We start from the raw sequence: 21,702 nt of genomic DNA, 5'->3' as shown, positions 1-21,702 counted from the left end.
GTTTTCAACGTCGATGTGAACGGAATGTCGGGAAGATCATTTTAAATCCGGTAAAATTGTGTATTGTGTATGAGATAGATTTTTGTAAACACTTGGTTGTTCTAAGTTTTTATTTTGGAACAAATTGCCCTTTGTGAATGGCGAGAATTTGATTAATTTAATTGAATTAACCAAGACACATCTAGTTGAATGGAGCCGAATCAGAGGCATTCATTGAGTGAGTCTAATTTCGGTTAGAGTGATGTTATACGATTGAAAGTGCTTGTTGTTCGTAAAAATATAGTACGGCAAAAGTTTATGAAAAATCGTGTAATAAATTGATTCGTGCAACACATGGAAAAAGTTTTTTAAAAAAATACATCAATTATGTGGTCTGCACACACATGAGTTTTTTGTGTGTTCAATTGAACAGAAAATAAAAATACCTTTTTGTGGATAAACAACTCTGGGGATTAATATTTGGACGGTTTTGCCATTGCAAAAGCAAAATAAAAAAAAAGTTGTTGTGCTTTGGTCAGTGTGCACCGCTTGAAGAACTTGTTCAGGTAAAAAAATATGATTTTTGTTTAGACTCTGAAACACACACCGCACATTATATTTTTTCATATTATATGTTTGCATCAGGGCACGATGAAACGAAATGCATCTGAATTTATGTCTGGTTTCTATTCACGTTCTGAATTTCATAAATAATTCTAGTGATTTCTTCTGTTCCCCATGTTTTTATTATTATTTTTTATTACATTCAGCGTTGTGCAATAAATAACATTTTCATCATGGTAGATGATTATTAGGGGGTTGTAAATACAGTTATTTTGATGCCGAGTTACTTTTTCCTCTGTCTCTGTTTGGCAGTATTTTACTATTTATAATAATAGTAAACGTTTTGCGGCGGCAAGTTCCAATGAACATTGCACCCTTTACGTACACCATTTCTTATTCAATGGAAAACATTTCTTTATTATTACGCTAAAAGGGATAAAATAGGGATGTTCAATGCGGTTTATGTCAGTGTTATATGTTCCTACATACAGTTCAATCCAGCAATTTAGACATTACATGCTATTTCCGTTCATGCAATGCATGGTGCAAAAGGTTAATACCATACCTCAAATTTTCAAAATATATAATTTATGGTGCACTAACTATAGCTTTAAGCCTTACAAAAGCCAGAGCAGATAAAGTTATTAACATCTCTGTTATTTGGCTATATTTCACAAAATGTATTACTACGACGCGTAGTTGTTTGAAATTTTGTTCTTATGCACACTAAATTACTTCTTGCATAAATTAGTCTGACTCTGACTTAATCATCAGGCTCACATGACAAAATTAACAGCGAATGTTTTACCCTTCACATGACATTAAAACCCCAACTGTGTGTCGTTGTTGGAGTTTGCATGAACTTATCAATCTTAGTATTTATGCTACTTTATCAAAAAGGTAGAAACGTAAGAGATTCTTTTCATTGAATCACACAGAATGTACAACCATTTCGAAGTAACCTTTATGGAAGCAGAAAATATTGATGCTACGAGGGCTATTCCCCTAAGCACTGCTATAATTTAATTTTTTAAATTATATTTATTGAAGTAGGTACACTCAAATCCTCTCGAATAAATTTCATGTTGTAATATTGCAATTAAAGTTGAAGAATATCGAAGTAATAGAGAAAATAGACACAAGAGAAGAACACATTTTACGAGGGGTTGGTTTTTTGTGTGTAAAATATAAAATATTCCTTTTCAAAGCTTCTAGGCCGAGAGCCTGGGCGCATATCTGTTCCTCATAGAGTCACTTTTTGATGTCATATTCCACTGGTACAAGCATTTCTTCTACAACTAAATTTTGATCTCTCCAAGAGTCCTAACAAGGGTAGGTGAAGTGAATATCGCCGAAGCCATGATATAAAGTTGATATGATAATGAAGCTATGTCCAAAGTGATGAATGCAGTTTAAAGATTCAATTTTTATTGAAAGGTCTAGACGAGTGAAAAATTCGAAACTTTGATTTTGTGTGGAACGACAAACCCTTTTCATTAGAAATTGTGTATCCGAATTGTTGGAGGTTGGAAACTAATTCGATGTTGAGTTGAAAAAGAACCGTTTATTATTGAATGTAAATTTAGAATTTTCTACTAAGTTATTATTCAATTGATCGTGCTACTTTGAATCTTCAACACTCCTCCTCAAACGTACACGATCAATGCTGCATACTCCTCCTTGAACTGAGAAGGATTAATCCTAATCCAGCTCTTTCGTCCCTTTTCATTCGCCATAATCAATACAATACTTTGCTATGTTGCCATGCTCGACTACGCTGCTATGCCAGACTACGTTTCTATGCCATGTCTTTCATGTCTTGCTATGCCGCTACGTCTTGCTATGCCACAATGTCTTGCTATACTGCTATGCAAAATTACGCACGATTTATGTAATTAGTTTCTATGCCTTGTCAACAATAGCTATTTAATAAACGTTACTGGGCCCATAACCTGTTGGAGGTTGGAAACTAATTTGATGTTGAGTTGAGAAAGGACCGTTTATTATTGAATGTAAATTTAGTATTTTCTGAATGTTCCACTGAATGTACTACTAAGTTATTATTCAATTGATCGTGCTACTTTGAATCTTCAACACGAATTGCATTCCTAATTTTGAATAAATATGACTCCATTTTGACACAAATTTAAATTTTCTAGAGCCCATCTAGCGCTCAAAAGCAAAGGTCGTTAAACAAATCGTATCGGGTGGTATTCAATCCCTGACGGGATAGAAATATCCACACAGGCTCTCGGTTTATGCATCAACTTTCATTCCGAAAGACTTGAATAGAGATGGTTTAAGGTTAAGTAAAAAATAACTCATCTCGCCGGAAAATTATACGTGAATTAGTTTGTTACGATTTTTTGCACTTAAACGTATACATAAACTTTGAATTCCGTTCCTCAGGCAAATGATTATTATTATTTTTCATCTCAATATAATATTACATTACGATTCAAACATAATTTTTATTACCTCAGTAAATCGTGTTCGCAATTATTTCCCCCATCGCTTACATTGCATTTTGATATATTTTATGTTTCACACACAACAACAACTACAACAAAATATAAAAAAATTGCGAATAATACGTCCATCCAATAGTAATAAAATGAAATATAAAATAAATTTTAATATCTTCATTAACTTGGATTAAGAACCAATGATCCGAGCATCGTTTTTCAATACGTCATTTGGATTATTTTATTTTTGAGATGTTAAGTGTAACCAATAACTTTCAATACATTTGACTGTGTATAAAACATACACATTTTACCTTATTGAAGAGATCTAATTTTAGAATCATTAAGACGGTTATACACCTTTGTAATATACCCGACAACAAACATGTAAAAGGAATGAAACATGAAACTAGTTAACATTGATTATTCCCTTCGTGAATGACAATATTCTAGATCCGTCGGTAGTTGTACGTACAGTGCCTATATTCCTCGAAAGCCCATCACATTCAGAACTGTATATATCCTTTCAGCAACATGATGGAATGATCTAAAATATTTCTATTTCGTCAGCTCTGAAAAACAGACACAAATATTAGCCGCCCCCTCATGAGTTGTGCAAAAATTTTGTCAAGGTTTAACTTATATAATTGATCACAAGTAATTACGATTATATATTCTTTGAAGTGCATCACCTGCCTTGTCGGACTTGTGCAACGTGCATTGAAAAATAGCTGGTGATTTGTTTAATTCAGTTTACGCTTGTAAAACAAACACGTTTATTTGCTAGATGTAAGGGGTGATAAAGGGTGTACCAGACAAGGATGTATAATGTAACATATAACGCTTAATGAGCACAGCAATATAAGTGGGATGAATCATATTTATTTTCTCTTTTTCATAAACGTATCGGGTACTTTTGCGTTGACAAAGTGCAGTCATATTTTCCTCTCGCAGTCATAAGTTATATTTTGTAAGAAATAACCTGCAAGCGATTTATAGCCAGATAAAATAAAATAAATTAAATAATTGCAAAATATTTTATCTGTCAAGTGTTTTATTAGTTTCTCCTCCGAAGCATCATATTGGTGATTTTGTCTGTACACATTACATTAATAATAACAACATCCATAAAAAAACAATTAAATTTGTTGGTATATGGCTAGATAAGTCGATTGAAATGACATTTATTTATTATTTAATTTATTTAATTTAGTTTCTATTCATACTATAGACACCACTTTGGCTGCACGTTCACCATATTTTTGTTGAAAATAAATGTTAAACGTCGATAAGATCATTTGAAGAGTCAATGATTTTCATATTAATCTGTCGCGGTCAAAAAACTGACCCCGTACTTACATTCTCGCGTCGTGGGGTCCTGGTTGTTAGCGTTTTGGGTTTCAATAGACAGACTATTTGTTTCGACCTTAAATTTTACCTCAACCGAGTGTTACATTACACATCAACGAATGTATTGTACCTATTGTGTGAAATTTGGTTATCGGAGTCGAAGGCGAGGTCATTAATTACAGAAAAAGCATAAATGGCAATCGTACCGACATAATCACAAAATCTGGTATTTTTTTTGTTTAAAGTATCGCCATGTATTTCTTGCAAATTCTTTTACTTCAATAATTTAAACATGCAATTCAATAATATAACAACAGAAGTTTGGCCAGCCAATAAGTAATGACTATGTTATTGCCGTCGGTGTCAGTACCAGATTCCTAAATGGTTCAATTTTACCTAGTATCGGAAGTAAAACTAATAGTCGGAAGTATATTTTGTCCCCGGTCAATTTACTTATAAAATACCAACAAATCAAAATCCCTATTTTGTTATTTAATCGTCCAACTCGTCGGAATGCTATTCATATAAACTGACTGACTAATAAAACAAACAAAGTTTTTGTGTCGAAGATCTATCTGACAGTGACCTATCCTAAATATGTAATTGTAATATTCCTGTTATCACTCAAACAAAATATTTGCCTTAACAATACAAAGTTTGCCTATAGTGCACGAGTTCAATTATTAATCTGAATTTAATTCTGTACTTTATGGATTTTATTTCTCACATAAATTTATTATCAACTTGGACTACATATACAAATCGAAATAGCATTCGATCGAAATATATAAGCGTGTTCGAACGTTTATTGGTGTGTTTGCTCCATCGATCCTTTCACAATAAAACGAAACACAATTTTCTAAACAGCATAACGACTTTTACAAACAATTTTCTTGTCGTTATATTGAAACCTTTGATTGCAAATTAAATTGAAAGTCATACATGCAAACGTGTTTCGGGTGGGATCGATAGGGTGGCACTTCGTTAATAGCATCTTATTATTGTTACGACAACGTTATTTTGGTGAGAGATTGTTTGCATACAATAACCTCATCTCGTGTTCATGCCGTACCGAAACATTTTCTAATGAATATGCCAAACCATGTTGGTGCAGAGTTATGAACGTTTAGAATATTGTGTCACCAGTGTATGGTTAACAAAATAGCAATTAACCCATTTTTGATTAAATTTGCTTCAATATTTAAATTTAATTATTGTGTTATATTCCCACTAATTGCTTTATACTGCACCCTTGCACGACAGCTCTTCAGAATTAATGTTAAATTCAAAAATTTAATAATTTGAGAATTTTGTTTTTATTTTGATGTAAAATTCCATCCATGTCAATAGTAAAGGAAATGTATAAATGGAAAAACTCCAATATTTTGCATGTTTCATTGTTGGGTAAAAATTTCTATGAAAATTATTGTTTTAAACGTTCACGTACATTTTAATATTAAAAATTGTTTTTGTGTATACAGTAGACCGCTACCGAAGAGCACACTACACAATGCACAATGAAAATATTTTATGGAACCATTTTTCATATAAATCATTACCAATTTCGTTACATCGCTGTGGTTATAAAATATAGTTCATCGTACTACAGACAGACCATACCAAATTAGTTCAAGCTCAAACCACAAAACTATTTAATTTTAAATTTCATTCAAATGAATTTTAAATTAGGTCAGAAAATAGGTGGAATTTCATTGTTATTCATGGGGTTGAACAATACCAGAGAATAATTGGATTAGGTCGATTTTCTTCTTAAAAACTTTCACAGTTTAATTAAATTTTTAAATTAGTTTTATTTTTCTCAAGAAATAATTAACTTTACAGCAATGAGAGGACAGTCATCGTTGGGTTCTTTTGGGCCCTCGCTCTTGATTCCAATTTTCTGCGGTGTCTTTCGTATATATTCAGACTTCATTTCACCTAGACTTTTATCAAAAAATAAGAAAATTGTCTGCTGAAGATAGCCTGATCTGTCATGTCATCTGTTACCGACAGAAAAGACAAGAATAAGCGATTAGCTCTCGCGAATATGGTCTCAAATAGTAAAATGTATGTTAAAGTGATTGAAGTAAAAGATTTTTATCAATTTCTTCGATCATCGTAGTAACAGAGTCAATAAATCACAGACGTAAATGTTACGTCTGTAACGTCGTAAAAATTGTTAAAAACAGTTAATTTAGAAATAAAAAAATAATTGACTAGACTAAGATCGTTACATAAAGGTTTTCGAATAATTAAAAAATAAACTTGACTTGTCTGCGATAATAACCAACCTCATCTCGTAGCCAACACATCACCTTCTTCATATAAATAATACGTGGAATGTACAACCGATTTATCGTCTGACCAATTGATCATAACAAGCATATTAATACAATTCCTAGTACTATGTTGCAATTGAAATATTCATCAATTTCGTATTCAAAACAATAAATAACATTTAACTGTCCGTCACAATGTATATGTTTCCCTCCTCCGCATGCAATCAATGCATCACAACAAACCATTATCGCCACAAATTTACTACATCTAACGACATTCCACTTTCGAACATGTAATCAATTTTATTATTGTTTTTATTATGCAAAATTGATAGCAATCCCTGTGCTCGTCTTTATTCGACTAGCTGGGTGTGAGCAAAAGAAAAAGCCTGAACTGAATAACGAACTTTTTAATGTGAAAGATAAGAACTGCGTAATTAATATGATGAGTATTTTCATCCCGTAATTTATAAACAAATTTTGTTTACAATTTCTTTTACGATTCATTTGAAACGTTATATCGATCTGAAATTGTCACTAGATGGGTGAATATTTTATTGAGTTTTGATGTACACAGCGCTGGTGTTTTGCCAATGATGAAGTAGAGATCTCTTCATTTAAAAAGTAATTACTTTTTTGTTGACAATAATAAATAACTTTATTTATATTGGTCATATAATAAAGGGAATGTAATTAACTGACATAAAATCGAAAAAAGAGAGAACTATAAAATGGATGCAACATTCTCGAATGTGCGTTAAAAATTAAACAGGAAATCTCAATCCAATATGTAAAGAAAAACTTTACCTCTTAACTCGATTTGTCGGCCAATTATTTTCAATGATGTAACATGTTAAGTTACGTTTTTCGAATTTGAATTCATTAAGAATTTCAATATGTCTTGGAAGTCACAGTAATATGATAATTTGTATACACACATATATATGCAATATGCATCAACTGGTTTTTCTGGCCAGCCGTGAAGATGGAAACTATGCATGTTACAGAACTGATATTGCAGTTGCATATAGATGGGGCTTAATAGATTATGTTTTCGAAATGATTAATTGAAGCGTTTTTATTCGTAACAACCAACAAGTGCATTTCAGTAAAATTGAATTATGAAAATGATTGGTTGGTATGGTGAGGATTAAACGACGAAGACTTAACATTTAAGTCGTGTCTGTGCTATTTTTTTTTTTCGTTGTTGATTGATCACTTTCTAATCTCACACAAATTTCAATGCATTTGTGCACTTCTCTAGATAACAAAATTTAAAAATGTTATTCGATGCAACGTTACATTGCAATAGTTGGTCGACCAGTGGACGTAGATTTAAAAGTGATAACTGCTTGCAAGCCTAACTGTTCAGGTTGTTATTTTGAGTTTTAATTTTACGTGAATGGTTTAATGGTAGACTATGGTTAGGAAACCCGTTACAAGTACTTACCAGTCATCTGTTATCGACAATGATGACAAAATAAGCGATTAGTTATTAAAATTCAATCTTTTAAATAGCAAAAAGTATAGTGAAACTAAAGAAGTAAAAGATTTTATATTCAAAACTCAGCGTTCATTTTTAGGAATTTATTTCCTAAAAATTCCTTAGTTTGGGGATCCAAGGAATAATGGATGTTTTTAAGAATTTTTTCGGAATTATATGATTCAATTCCTAAACATAGGCACTGACACTAAGCTAGATAGTTGTAAAAAGTAAAAGATTTGCTCATTTTATCGACGACGAGGACACCTTTATAAACAGATAAATCAGAAAGATTTATAATTTAAAAATTAATTGGAAGCAGATTTTATAATGTCTGTCGTATCTTAACTACATCAAAATTAATTTAAAAATAACAGAATGAAGATGCTCGGATTTCTTTTTTAATAACTTTTTTTCTTCATCCTGTTTCAATACCCAATTGACTCGAGTCGAGAATTTATCAATAAAAGTGATGAACTAATCTTTAGTATTTTATAATCAAACAGTTTTTCGTATTATCTCTTTCCCATATTCTTTCTATCGTCTTCAAACAGAAGTGCAAGAACTTCATACCATATTGGGAATTGAAATAAAATCGTAATTTCTTTACGTTCGTTCACACAATATATGGTTATGCTATGAGTGAATAGCAATTGTGACGCTAAAGTGAGGAATTCCAAATAGAATTATTGTTATGAACAAATGTTTCTGGGGAAAAGTTTAACAAAGTTTATAGAAAAGACATTATTCTTGTTCCGTCAATTAGTTAATTAATAAACCGAAACTTTTCCTTGTTTTATTTCGTATATTATAAGCCATTATAAGTGACGGTTATTTTTGTTATTAAATTATTCCGGATCTAACCACACAACGCAGATTGATAAAGACATAAAATTGTATGATAGATGTGATTTATGGAAAGCATATGAATATTTAGCTTTATTGTGTTTGAGGTTTTCTTTTCAAAAATATTTTTTGTGCAAATTTTTGGCGTCTGTTTTTTTTTGTCATAAAAAATATTTAAAATTTATAGTTGATCAAGTTACCGCAAGACATAAAAATATATTTCGAAAAAAAAAATGAAATAAAACAAAATAGAAATTCTCAGAACGAACAAAATTTCTGTTTTGTTGTTTATGAATGTAAATTCGAATTGAAACTTTTCTGTGTGCAAAACAAGTTTTACATCAGCTGAAACTAAAGCCAGCAGCAGAGAAATAAAAAGTTGCAGCGAATAATGTTGAGTTCGTTTTGCGGAATGATATTACTCCAATTCTAGGAGTTCGTTTAGTTTCGGTAAATTCAGGATACTTTATTTCGATCACACTCGAAGATTATTTTAAAAATATTTGTGAGGTGACGTTAGAGAGATAGGTATTCGTTTCAATTTTAGACAGCCATTTACTTTTACCTACCTCCAAACGTGTATGCAAACGATATCGAACATGAAAAGCACTTTGATACTGCCATGCGAGGAATGTTTGCCGACACAAAAAGTCTAAAATACAATACACGAGAAATATACACACAACGTTCGTTTCCTTCCAAATAATGTATTGTTTCGAATTAAGAAGAAAAATATTTAAATTTGAAATCGAATCGATAAATGTCTTTTTAAATAAAACAGAACATAAAATCGAATTTGTAAAATAATTTCATATATCAAAATGTCACTATTTAAAATCCTAATAACAGACAAATCTCGGAATACCGATTTCCATTGTTTTGTGTGTATTTCGATTCCCTGTAGATTCAACATTTCGATAGGAACATTTTTTTTTTCGGATGGCCTACATTTATTTCAATTGGTTTTATTTTCAAATATTGAAACCGTTTTTGTGTTGTTCGCTGTTTCGCTGATTCGTTTTCTCGATGGGTGCTTTTCGATAATTTTGTATATGCCGGGTTTAATGGTCCAAATGACGGTGAAATAATCGGAAATTATTAATTGAAGTACATGGGAGATAGCTGATAGAGATGAATTATAGTTGAACGAGGAACAATTTGCTGATTATGTAAATGTCGTTTTATGGTAATTGTATCATTTGTAAAACAAACATTTTCTTTCAACAATCAACTCAGTGAACTTTTAAGCTTTAACTACTTGAAGCTTTAAAAACTTCCTTCTCATTGTTTCCCTTTGTAATTATTTTATGAACAGTCAGCGAAAAATGTTTCCTTTATTCATTCGGCATATTTTCGCTTCAGTTCAAAGATATACTCGAAGCATTCATTTAATTCCATGTAATTTCATTACCGATGTCCGCGCTTTCAATTTTTTCCCCTCGTTTTTTGCAAAGCTAATGTTGTTTTCATTACAACATGTCACATTGAAGAACAATTCGAAGAAAAATCTGTGAATTTTTCTTTATTCGAACAGAGTGTTCTCTTGTGTACGAGAGGTGGGTTTTTTCTTCGTGTTGTTATATGTAACCTGTCACTTAAAACACCAAGTTGTTATAAAGACACATTCTCTATATATGACTGGTTCGGTTAGCCTGGTCGTTTTCTATGAGACTGTAAGATATAAAAACAGAAAAAAAGAATTATTTGAAACAAGCTCTGCGCTATTATATGTTTGACAGACAGGTAGAATATTTGTACAACTTTATAGGTCTCACCTTTTGTTGTGCCCATCTCATCATTCATAATCGTCTTCATAGAATTGGTGTTGTTGTTGTAATTTAGCTCATATTAGAGGCAGTCAAAGGAATTGAATAAAAATTCATTTCATTTGCTTTATTCATCGTAATTCAGATGATGGGATGCCTTGAACGGCGATTACAATACGTGAAATGAAGTTGTAAAAATTCCGAAATTCTAAGGTTTATTCCTAATTTTCAAACATTGAAAGTGTAAACAGAATTATGTTGTTATAAAAGACCAAAAAGCATTTACGATTTTCGGCGACAATCGTATAATTCCACATAATAGAAAATGTTATCTCAACAGCAATAAACATACAGAAAAAAAAATACGAAACGGTGTGTATAAACGTAGCTGTTGTAAACCGTTTACGTTCATGTAAAGAAAATCAACGAACGAAAACAAGACACATTTACTTCCCCGGTAATATTCAAACACACCACCAAAATATCTCGTCTTTGTTGTATTTTCTTATTCTTACAACCCGTGTATATATAGCTTGGAGTATGCATATAGATGTATATCATCGTCAGGATATGCCAGAGCGCCTATATGCCTATGTGACGCAACAATTCCATTTAGACATTATGCTACTTAACGATCCCTATTATTGTATGTCCTTTGTGTTCATGTTTTGCTATCAAAAACGATAATGTTGTAATATTATTCACCATTTTGTATTTTTCTTTTTGTTTAATGCTATACGCATTTTGTGTCATTAAATGTGGGGTTTTCTTCGTGTTCCGTATTCGATTCAGATTGTCGGTTTGGATACAAACTCAACATATATAGATCTGACAAGAAATCTGAAAACTCTCAACAGACCGTTTAACATTGAATGGTGAGACACCACTATAACAGTTAATGCCCGAAATATATATCCCTATACCGGAAGATTACAAACTATAGTCTCAAGTAGTCTTGGTATTTGTGTGTGATGTTTATCTAAGCAAACACCACTCTGTTTTTTAGGACTTGCTTGTTAAATTTTTGGTGAAATAATTTTTCATTCTTTTAAGAAATGCTCTTATGTAAAGAAAATATTGATATAGTAAATTGTCTGTCAACAACAGGACAAGGAAAACACTCTCTTCCTCTATGTTTGATATGATTTTGTTAATACTCACTGTAAATGATCATCGATACTTTTCTGTTGGTTTTTTGGTTTTGATTATATAAAAAATGATATGGCCGATACGATATATGCTATTACAGGCTATGCATATAAACACCCATATTTGAATTACTATCAAACTTAATTAATCTAGCAACGAAAAAAATTGAATGCAATACAAACATTAATTGGATTAAATATATCAAATAATATCAACTGTTATGCAAATACAACACAACGTATCTGATGTTGCGTTTAATTTATTTTAGTTTAACAACAAATCAGATCAATATCGTTTCACTGTTTGAGTGATATTAGCATAATTAGCTGCATTTTATGTATCAGTACACTACAAAATATGGCCACAATATTTACAAATGCTAGAAAATATTAGTTATGCATTTGTTACATGTAAATGGGCAGACCGATTGAACGTTAGTAATATCTCATTTGGTATGGTTGATTAGGATGCTGGTTTTTTGATTGAATGATTTAAACTGTGTAGGATATATTTGTTCCGTTCGGATGAAGCAAAAAGGTTTAAACATTTTGTAAATGTTGCCGCAACATTCAACTATGATTTAATGTTTGTCTGCGTGTGACGTTCTCTAATTTGAGTAATTCCGGAAGTGTTGGTTTCTCAACGATGTAACCATGAGATCTGATCGATCTGATACTTATCTTAGTAATGTATGGCTTGTCGTTTGATACAAAATCTTTTACTTCATTTGTTTTAACATTTTTTTGGTTTGATCATTGTCAATAACAGATGAATATACGTTTACAATAGTCTTTTAGTAAAAGTACAAATCGTTTTTGCATGCCAAAATTTGAAATCTAATGTGAAAGTAAGAGACCTTTCTGACTTTATGGTCCACCTGGATATAAAAATTATATGTTTGACGTACTACCTAGCAATCAAACGATAATCTGTCCCTTCTTTTTATTAAGTCATTGTCTGGTGTTTGATAACAATCTTTTACTTCATTTTTTTCCTCCAAACTTTTGAAGACTACGCCATCCACAACTCATCGCTTATTTCTGTCATCGTCGCAGGTAACAGATGACTAGTCGTTTCTGAAAGGTTTTATGTCGGTGTGCTCTTTTCTTCTATTCCTAATATAAAATCTAGATTTGCCTTATGCAAATTGGAAAAATAATTTGAAAAGTTCACGTCTGAAGACAATTTTAATCATATCTTTCATTACTATACCAGTCAGTTAAGAAAGATTGCTAAAATTGCAGTTATTTCAATTTACATAAAATTATTAAACTAACCAAACAACCCAACAAAATTAAAAAAGAAAATCGATATTCCACTAATTTCAAATTGAAATTTTCAATCAATTTCTGTATCGAATATAGTTCACCAGAACGCCATAAATTAATAAAGAAAACTTTGACAAATAAATTGAATTTATCTGTGAAAAAAAGAGCTTCGGAAAAACGACTACAATCTGAAATGAAGCAATTGATCCAATAATAACTTATAATTAGTTAATTGTTGTTGGGGAACACTAAATGATGTCTCCGTACCACACAATTGTGAACACTATTATGAGACATCGTTAATAATTTAACATCGGTTAAACTGCCATCACTAGCACATCATTATGTTAATTGCTTGATTCTGATTTGATATACTTAAGTCAAGTAAGTGGTGCTCAAATACATATAATATTCAATTTGATAAAATGGTTGGTCATACAAAATGTGTGCATGGTACATTCACTCACATATCATGCTATCCATGTGTCACAGAACTTTGTAATATGCTGTCACACAATACATAGTGTAATTGATGTATCAATTAAAGTTTATAAATTATTCAAATCAAGATTTAAAATTTATTTCTTTTCACAAAACCATTGAAACCATGACTGAGTACCCACTCGATTGTACACGGCAATAAATTGAAAGTTGAAAATGTTACAATTACAACAAACAATTATTAATTAATGCTGCACATAAATGCTTGCATTCAGCTTTGGTCATGCTTTTCAAGCGTTCAAGCTTCTTTGCTACTAATAACAATGTTTCCATCGCCTTCATGTATTATAAAAGGTCCAATTAACATTTGTACTATGTCTCGAGAGACAATGTTACACAATGTTTGTTTAATCATTTATCAGAAAAATAAATTTAAATGGCTGTGTGTAATAACCAATTGCCCATTTGGAAATTACTCTGGAATGTTTACATAGCACAGATAATTTTTTTTCTTCTCCGCCTCGTGTATAAGCACATAAATTCTCTGTTTGAACCATTATTGTGAGTGGGTTATTAATGAGATTTCGTAGCTTGCACCAGTAGAATCATTTAGACAAAAAAAGAACTGGAGCATCATCGACAGTTGTATTAACTCTTTAAAAATTATTTTGTTTACACGGTAAACTTTAGCAGAACGGAAATCCATTGCGAGTATTTAAATTCTTATCAAATTTCGTAGAACGATTGTGCACTCGTCGCGACATCAGTAGAACATTCATCTCAACTACAGTTTCTCAAAGTTGACTGCAACCTCAAACATTTGCTAATTGGTGCATCGCATTGCAAGTAACAGATTATACATGTTCAAGGACAGAGCGGTTGTTATGCGATGAATGTCATATTTTGTTACTGCAGCATACACAATTTAACAAACGAAAATTGTCAAGAAAAAGCGACACTAACGTAAAGTTATTGTATTTTGTAGAAATACCATAACTCGAACATGTCCTAGAGAATTCGTGAAATGCGCTGTATTTTCATACGTCCTGGAGTGTGAGTCACGAAAATATGAAATAGCTGCAACGTTTATAAAATGCACTGCAAATATTTTGTATCATATTTTATCCGTATGACTGTTACTTGATGCAGAAACACGATATAACAAGTAATTAGGGTTGCCATTCGTCCTCTTTTTAGAGGACATGTCCTCTTTTTTCGTCTAATTCTTCTTTTTTGTAAAAATTCTAAGAACATCACTTTTTTCACACAACGTCCTCTTTTGTCCTCTTTTTTCTAAAATATTGTTAAATTTTAGCAAAACTCTGTTAAGTTTGGTGGTCAAATTTTACGGAAAAAATTTCGCTGCGCAGCTATTTCTAAAACTACATAGTTTCTACAGCATTCGAATGATATAGTTGACTAGTCCTCGCAGTCAAAAATTCGACTCCATATTTAGGAATTAAGGAAGCTTTAGCATTATGATTGGGAATTTTTATGTTTTTATATGCATAAAATAAGGAGTAAACCAGGAGTATTAAAAAAACGAAATTAAGTTGAAATCGAAACATATTCTAGCAGCAATTTAAAAATGCAACTAAATTGGTGTGAAATAGGCAGAATGTAGGAAATTCGTGAGAAACGGAAAGGTTTTAGAAAATTTTCCTACATTGGTCAGAAACAGTCAGATTTCAGAAAATGTGCCTAGAACAGGCCTAGATTTCTAAATTATTAAGAAACACGTTTCTTATTTTTTAGATTTTTACTTCTTAACAAAAATGGAGTATCGAAAAAAACTTATGGATTTCTTCTGAGATAAGTGCATGTTTGTAGCTTACAGTTCAAGAACTCCAAGTAAAGTTAGCAAAAAAAGTAAAAGAATCACTTTTCTGGAAAATAAGGAAGAATATGAAGGTTTTTATAAAAAAAGGAAAAAAAGGTCATGTTTACAAATGGTACTGAAACCTCGGATTCGCCTCAAACCAAATGAAATTTTAATTTTAACTTTTCTCACTAATTATTTGAATATCTATTGGTCCACATAGAATAATAAAAGAGCTAAGACTCTATATTTGTCCTCTTTTCGTCCTCTTTTTCGAATTAAAAGGCGTCCTCTTTTTGTCCTCTTTTTTCGTACAAAATGTCCTCTTTTCGAATTTTCAAAAATGGCAACCCTACAAGTAATTAGAATGGCGAATTGAATTTAAAATCATTTCGTTCTTAAAATAGCGTGTATTGCAAGTAAAATTGGAAAATTCCATCGTTTGGTATAGGGGAATTGTGTAAATGGAAAATGAAATAAGTTGAGCAAAGAGAAGCTGATAAGAAAATCAAAGAAAAATTCAATTTGGTCTAAGCTTCCGCCAATTTCTTTTTCAATATTATTTGAATCAGATCGAAATGATTGCGGAATGTAAACGTTCGTTTTAATTTCCTCCTAAAGCTCGATGACCTAATCTCATAAATCGTATGAAACACATTACCGCTGGTAGCTTGTTTCCTTTTTAAAAAATTGATTGATCCAAGTTCAGAACTTCGATATACTTTCAATAGACTACATTCAATCACTATCATCTCATCTCTTTACAAATAGTTTATTAAAATTACAAGAACAAACCCTCTCAATTAATCAGGACGGGTATTGTGAGTGCATACGTGTAAAATACGTATCCACTTATAGTTACGTTGTGTTCATACGATGTGAATTCAGGGAATGTATCAACGTTATTGCTTTTCAATAGTTTCATTTATAAGACTCATGTGTATGAATAATATTCGAAACGTGACTGAAGCTTATCAAAAGGTAATCAACTGCCTTTTTTAAACATGCATGAAAACGTCAAATAATATAGTCTTTCAGTCTCCATTTTTTTATCATTTTTTTTTTGTTCATATCGATCTTATTACACTCTCACAAATCACGTTTTACGTTTTAAATTTGCAACATATATTTCAGTACAGACGTTTTTTTTATTAACTAAAAATAATCGTTAAACAAAGAATTTGATTGCACATCTATAATATTACCTGTAAATAATATGCATAACATGTAGTAATACCCGTAATTATGCTCTCAATTAGTGGTAAAACACCATTCGAACGGATATTGTTTTGTGAACCTCAACAAATGTTTTACGAAAAGAGATAATGATGAGGTGATTATGGGTTTTTGTTCGAAAATATTTTCAATTGTCATGTCCCTCGTAAATGTTCAGTCTCATTTATACATGAGCATAGCACGTTGAAACGTTTTGAAGTGGTTCTTCAGGGTACAATAAAATGTTCTTTTCATTTGTAACAATAGACAACCATAATAAAAGAAACACGGGCACCGAACACCTTCCGTAGAAATACCTTTTTAAAACCTCTGTTCAGTGATTCTGTAGTGACTCTCAATAACATTTACGAAATGCATATAGTCCCGAACCACCTGTCTGAACTAATTATTTATACCGACGAATCTGTATCAGAATGTGTAATAGTTGGCTGGAGAAAAATTTAATTTGATTTGTTAGTGAAACCGACAAACATTTTAGGATTCTAATATGTTCATCATGCGAGTCTAAATGTAAAACATGTGGTTACCGGCTCTGTCTGCCCACTTTAAAATATTTACGAACTATTCCAACACACAATACCAACTTTTTTTTTTAAATTGTTATATTGTCCAAGTCACACAACATTAAAGTCAGTATAGGGTTCAATTAAGTAATGAAAGGAGAGATAAATATTTCATTTCCAACAATTTTACAATACCCGTCGCTATATATACCAGCGTATATTTCACAAAAAAGTCGTAATAAAACTTCTCACATAAATTTAACTAAACATGCGATGGCATACCCAAAAAATCATAACGTTATGGTTTACGTTGTTTCTTCATATTTTTATATACGCAATATACATATATATATCCGTGTCCACACGAGAATGCTTTATAAAATAACGAAGACGATCATGTATCCAATAATTATAGTCCAATTAGCATTAAAGGGCTTCTGTCGTTGTTGTTTTTTTTTGTTTCGTTTTGACTTTATATTTTTCAAAGAAGCTCTGCTACATCTACCACGTTAACATTATGTTATATATGGGTTCTACTTACGGGTCGAATAAGAATATAAAAAAAAATTACTGGAGTATAATTCTTGACGTGTTTCGTACGGTTACTAGATAATAACACAGACACGAAATTCTCATTTTCGAATTATTATTCGCGTTGGATAATAACGCATTACGAAGGGAAACTCAAAATTATAACTTTCAATGTAAATGTGCCAGAAAATATAATATGCAAAGTTAACTTTTCCAGTTTTCATTCCAATTTTGTGATCTAAATCAAGGAAAAGTGCCGTTATATTGACGCCTTTCATTCTCTACCCATCTAAAAATTATTATATCTTCAGGAGGAGTGCCTACATTATCCAACTAACGACATAGATTTATCATCTCCGTTCGGTCTTTCAATGTTATATTACAAAATTTATTAGATCTAAAATTTCGTTTTATGCTCGGCACAGGTGAGGATATTTTGACTTTGATGGGTCTAATAACCTTGTGCGTAACTAAGGGAATATAATACAGGCCGTCAGCTAGAGATAAAGTATCCTGTTTCCACGCACACACACCCAATATGTGGTTGTTTAATTGGCATCCCGCATCTCGTTAAATGTTACTGTCGTGTGAAAAATAAAGAACATATTTCCGAAGTTTTAGTCTCCATGAAAAACACGTAAACTGCTGTGTGTACTCGTACATTAAAAGTCAAACATCCAAAATTGGTTCTTGTTTATTTGTACATTCTCGGTATGTTTTAATTAGATTTCGTTTATTTAAAAACAAAAATTAAGTGCAGAAACATTCCTACGGAAAACGGTAGATTTAAACAAGAAAAAATGGTTTTGATTTAGACATGTTTACGTGTACATTGTAGTCTGTTTTTGAACATAATTTGCCATAAAATTAGTTTTCCACATCATCACAATAAAATAAAAATTAAACAAACAAAGAAGCACACCATTTCACTTTATTTTGATTAAAAATGAATTCCACAATTTGTCACCCCTCCACAGAAAAATCATTTACTTGTTTGTGTTATATTCGTTTCATTGCGGAAAAATTTCCATTTAAATTATCAAAGTTTTAAAACATGATGAAATTCGATTTTCCCAACAAAGCTCCTCGCAGAGTTGACAATTACATTTTCATTTGGTTGCAGAAAGATTTTTTTTCCACATTTTATTTTTTTCTCATTTCATTTTCCACCGAATTAACAAGATTCCTACGGAGTGAGTTAATAATCAAACAAACTCAATTATCACACATTTCTAATTAGTCGGAGTGAATGGTATACTATTCCATCCGACACATATGAGATGGTTTTAAGTATCATCCTATGGAGTGGATTTTAGCTTATTTATCACAGAAATTTGTTTGACAGATTTCTCCACCAATTTAAGATTTAATATATGTGTCATCATTCGGATGAGTGTTAATTTGTGGAAAAGTTTTATGTTGCAAAAGATACCATCATCGGTTGGGATACGTTATATGTATAAATGAAAGAAAAAGGTATAAAATGTGTCGTATTGCGGAGAGAGCTCCACCGTTTGTCGACTATCATTTGTTTGATGAGAAAATATGCTCAACTGGGTGTAGAACGTAGGTTATTAATGTTCTTGTTATGATGTATGTTTAGGTTATTTTGGAATTTGGGTGAGATCATAAATTTTCTTGTCAAATAAATTATGTTACACAGCAATTCTAATTAAGAACTTTGACATTCGCATATATATTAGAGTTAAATAATAATTTTGTTGAGATGGGTTCAGTGTTGTTTTGGTTTTTTGTACGTTTTGTAAATCAGTACTAATAAGCAAATAGTTTCACAACTCTTGTGGGATGTGATGTTATGTACTTTTTTTTATATAAATCAGCAAAAATGAAATAGGTATACGAGAATGTAGATGCTAGCTGGGAATATTTTAATTATAATAATTAATAAATGTTTGTGGTAGAAAGTTTGTATTGTGTATATCCGTTCCGAAGGGCACTACAGCCACGAAAAGTTTTTAAATCCTGAAATGACTCCGGTTTTTATTTAACATTTTAGTGAGACACAAAATATGTTGTGTGTTACAAGCCACAAAAAACATATTAAGTCTGTTTAGTCTTTCTTATTCCTTTCACAGACCTTTATATCCACTGCTGGATATAGTAGGCCATAGGCCTCCCTTCACTTTATTTTCGATTTGCTGCTAATGACATGCTTTTAAGAAGGTATATAAGTTTAGTGGCTTACGATTCATACGTTCATAGGTCAGTTGATCTACCCAATCGGCCTTGTGGACGTCGCCGCATAGTTTTTCCCCATCTGTTGATTTCAATAATGATTTTCGTTTCATCACATCAATGACATATCACTTGGTCTCTGAGTGATGTTCTCAGCACCCTTCTCTCGATTGCTTCCTATGCTTCCAGGAGCTATTTTTCGTTCAGTTCGTTCAATTTCGAGAAATTCTTTCAATTTCGTGAAATTCGTTCAATTTCGTTAAATTCGTTTAATTTCGTTAAATTCGTTCAATTTCGTGAAATTCGTTCAGTTTCGTGAAATTCGTTCAGTTTCGTGAAATTCACCTCATTTCCTGAAATTCGTTCAATTTCGTGAAACTCGTTTAATTTTGTGAAATTCGTGTAATTTCGTGAAATTTAGTGAAAAATAAGCTTTCTAACCCTTAACGTTGTTTGATTTTCCTGATGTTTATTTTTTCAAAGTAAGAGATTTTGCTTCATAAGTGAGGACTGCTTTTAAATATTAACCTAGGATCGACGTCGATAGTCTTTGTCCGATTTTAATAATTGTGGAATCTTTGACATTTAATTTAACTTGCAATAAAAATGGCGACAACTACGTGAGGTAGCATTAACGTAGTTGTCCCCATTTTTATTTGAGATAATTATTTTTCTTCAGTTGTAATTTTGATTCAATTAATAACACATCCTATGCACTGCTGTATGGTATCAAGTTACGACGAAGAGATTGTTTAAATAATTATCATGCCTAATAAAGATTAAATACCAATCATTATTATTTTCTACGAAATCATTTAGAAGAACGGGACTTCTCTCATATTTGTATTAAAAACTTTTATCTGATCCCTCCACATATATGTGGATATCATTAAATAGTCGACATATTTCTATTAAACTATATACGAGAAGATAAATCATTAACAAAGCAACTAAATGTTCGCTTGTTCGTTGGCTTGTAATTTTTGCTTCGAATAAAAGTTTTCCATCTCATGTGTATTATTATGCATACACATTGATTGTTATCGCATCACCTAGTCATTTATTATGCTTCATTACTTTAGCATTTTAATCAAGCAGAACGAAAATAATAAGAGAGAGAAAAAAAAAATTGACAAGGTAGTAATGTTACATTTATTTATCATTTTCGATCTCATTATCATAATTGTCTTCTCATAAATAATCCATCCAAATAATCTTACTCTTGCTTTCCTTCCTAACCTTAACCGAAGACAGAGATGTTGATGGTAGAGATTTTGCATCGGAAACTGTTATTCTTTCGGTTATACTGAGTGATGATGTATAAAGACTACAGATTATGGCAAAAAAAATATAAAAAAGAAACAAATAGAGACGTGAAACAAGTGAACCAGCATTAATATCTGAATTTTTGATCCGGAACATTATAAAGAGTGGGACATGAATTTCATAAAAAAAAACATCAACTGGTGCTACTTGAATTTATTTTCATAATGAATTCATTGATGTATATAGATATTGGCGTTTGATTTGACTAACTAGGTATGATGTAAACATAATGGTTGAATTGGCTTTGAACGGGAGAATATTGAATCGAATAATTTATTTATCTTTTTGATAGTAAAATTGACGATTCATTGATGACGAACATATCATCAGCACAACTATCGAGTCTATTACTTCTTTTAATCAATTTATTTTAAATGAACCGAAATCTTCTATTTCATTAGATTTAACACACGTTCTGCAGTCGACAACAGATTACTTAAAAATATGCATTACGAATGAAGCATGCACGTTGGAGTTTAATCTGTGAAATTAGTTGAAAAT

At 31.4% G+C, this 21,702-nt stretch overlaps 1 protein-coding gene across 2 annotated transcripts in view; it reads left to right on the top strand.

Moving 5' to 3' along the window:
- The window catches only part of LOC119071133 (protein slit), a 108,613-nt gene continuing 86,911 nt past the window's right edge, over positions 1–21,702 (top strand). For both annotated transcript variants that reach the window (XM_037175821.1, XM_037175820.1), the window contains exon 1: positions 1–545. The gene's annotated coding sequence lies outside the window, so the exon portion shown is untranslated. The remainder of the gene's footprint in view (positions 546–21,702) is intronic.

This window comes from Bradysia coprophila (genome assembly GCF_014529535.1).
Source record: "Bradysia coprophila strain Holo2 chromosome IV unlocalized genomic scaffold, BU_Bcop_v1 contig_144, whole genome shotgun sequence".
Taxonomy (NCBI): Eukaryota; Metazoa; Arthropoda; class Insecta; order Diptera; family Sciaridae; genus Bradysia; species Bradysia coprophila.
The sequence above is the reverse complement of the archived record's forward strand: the minus strand, read 5'-3'. Positions and strand labels throughout refer to the sequence as shown.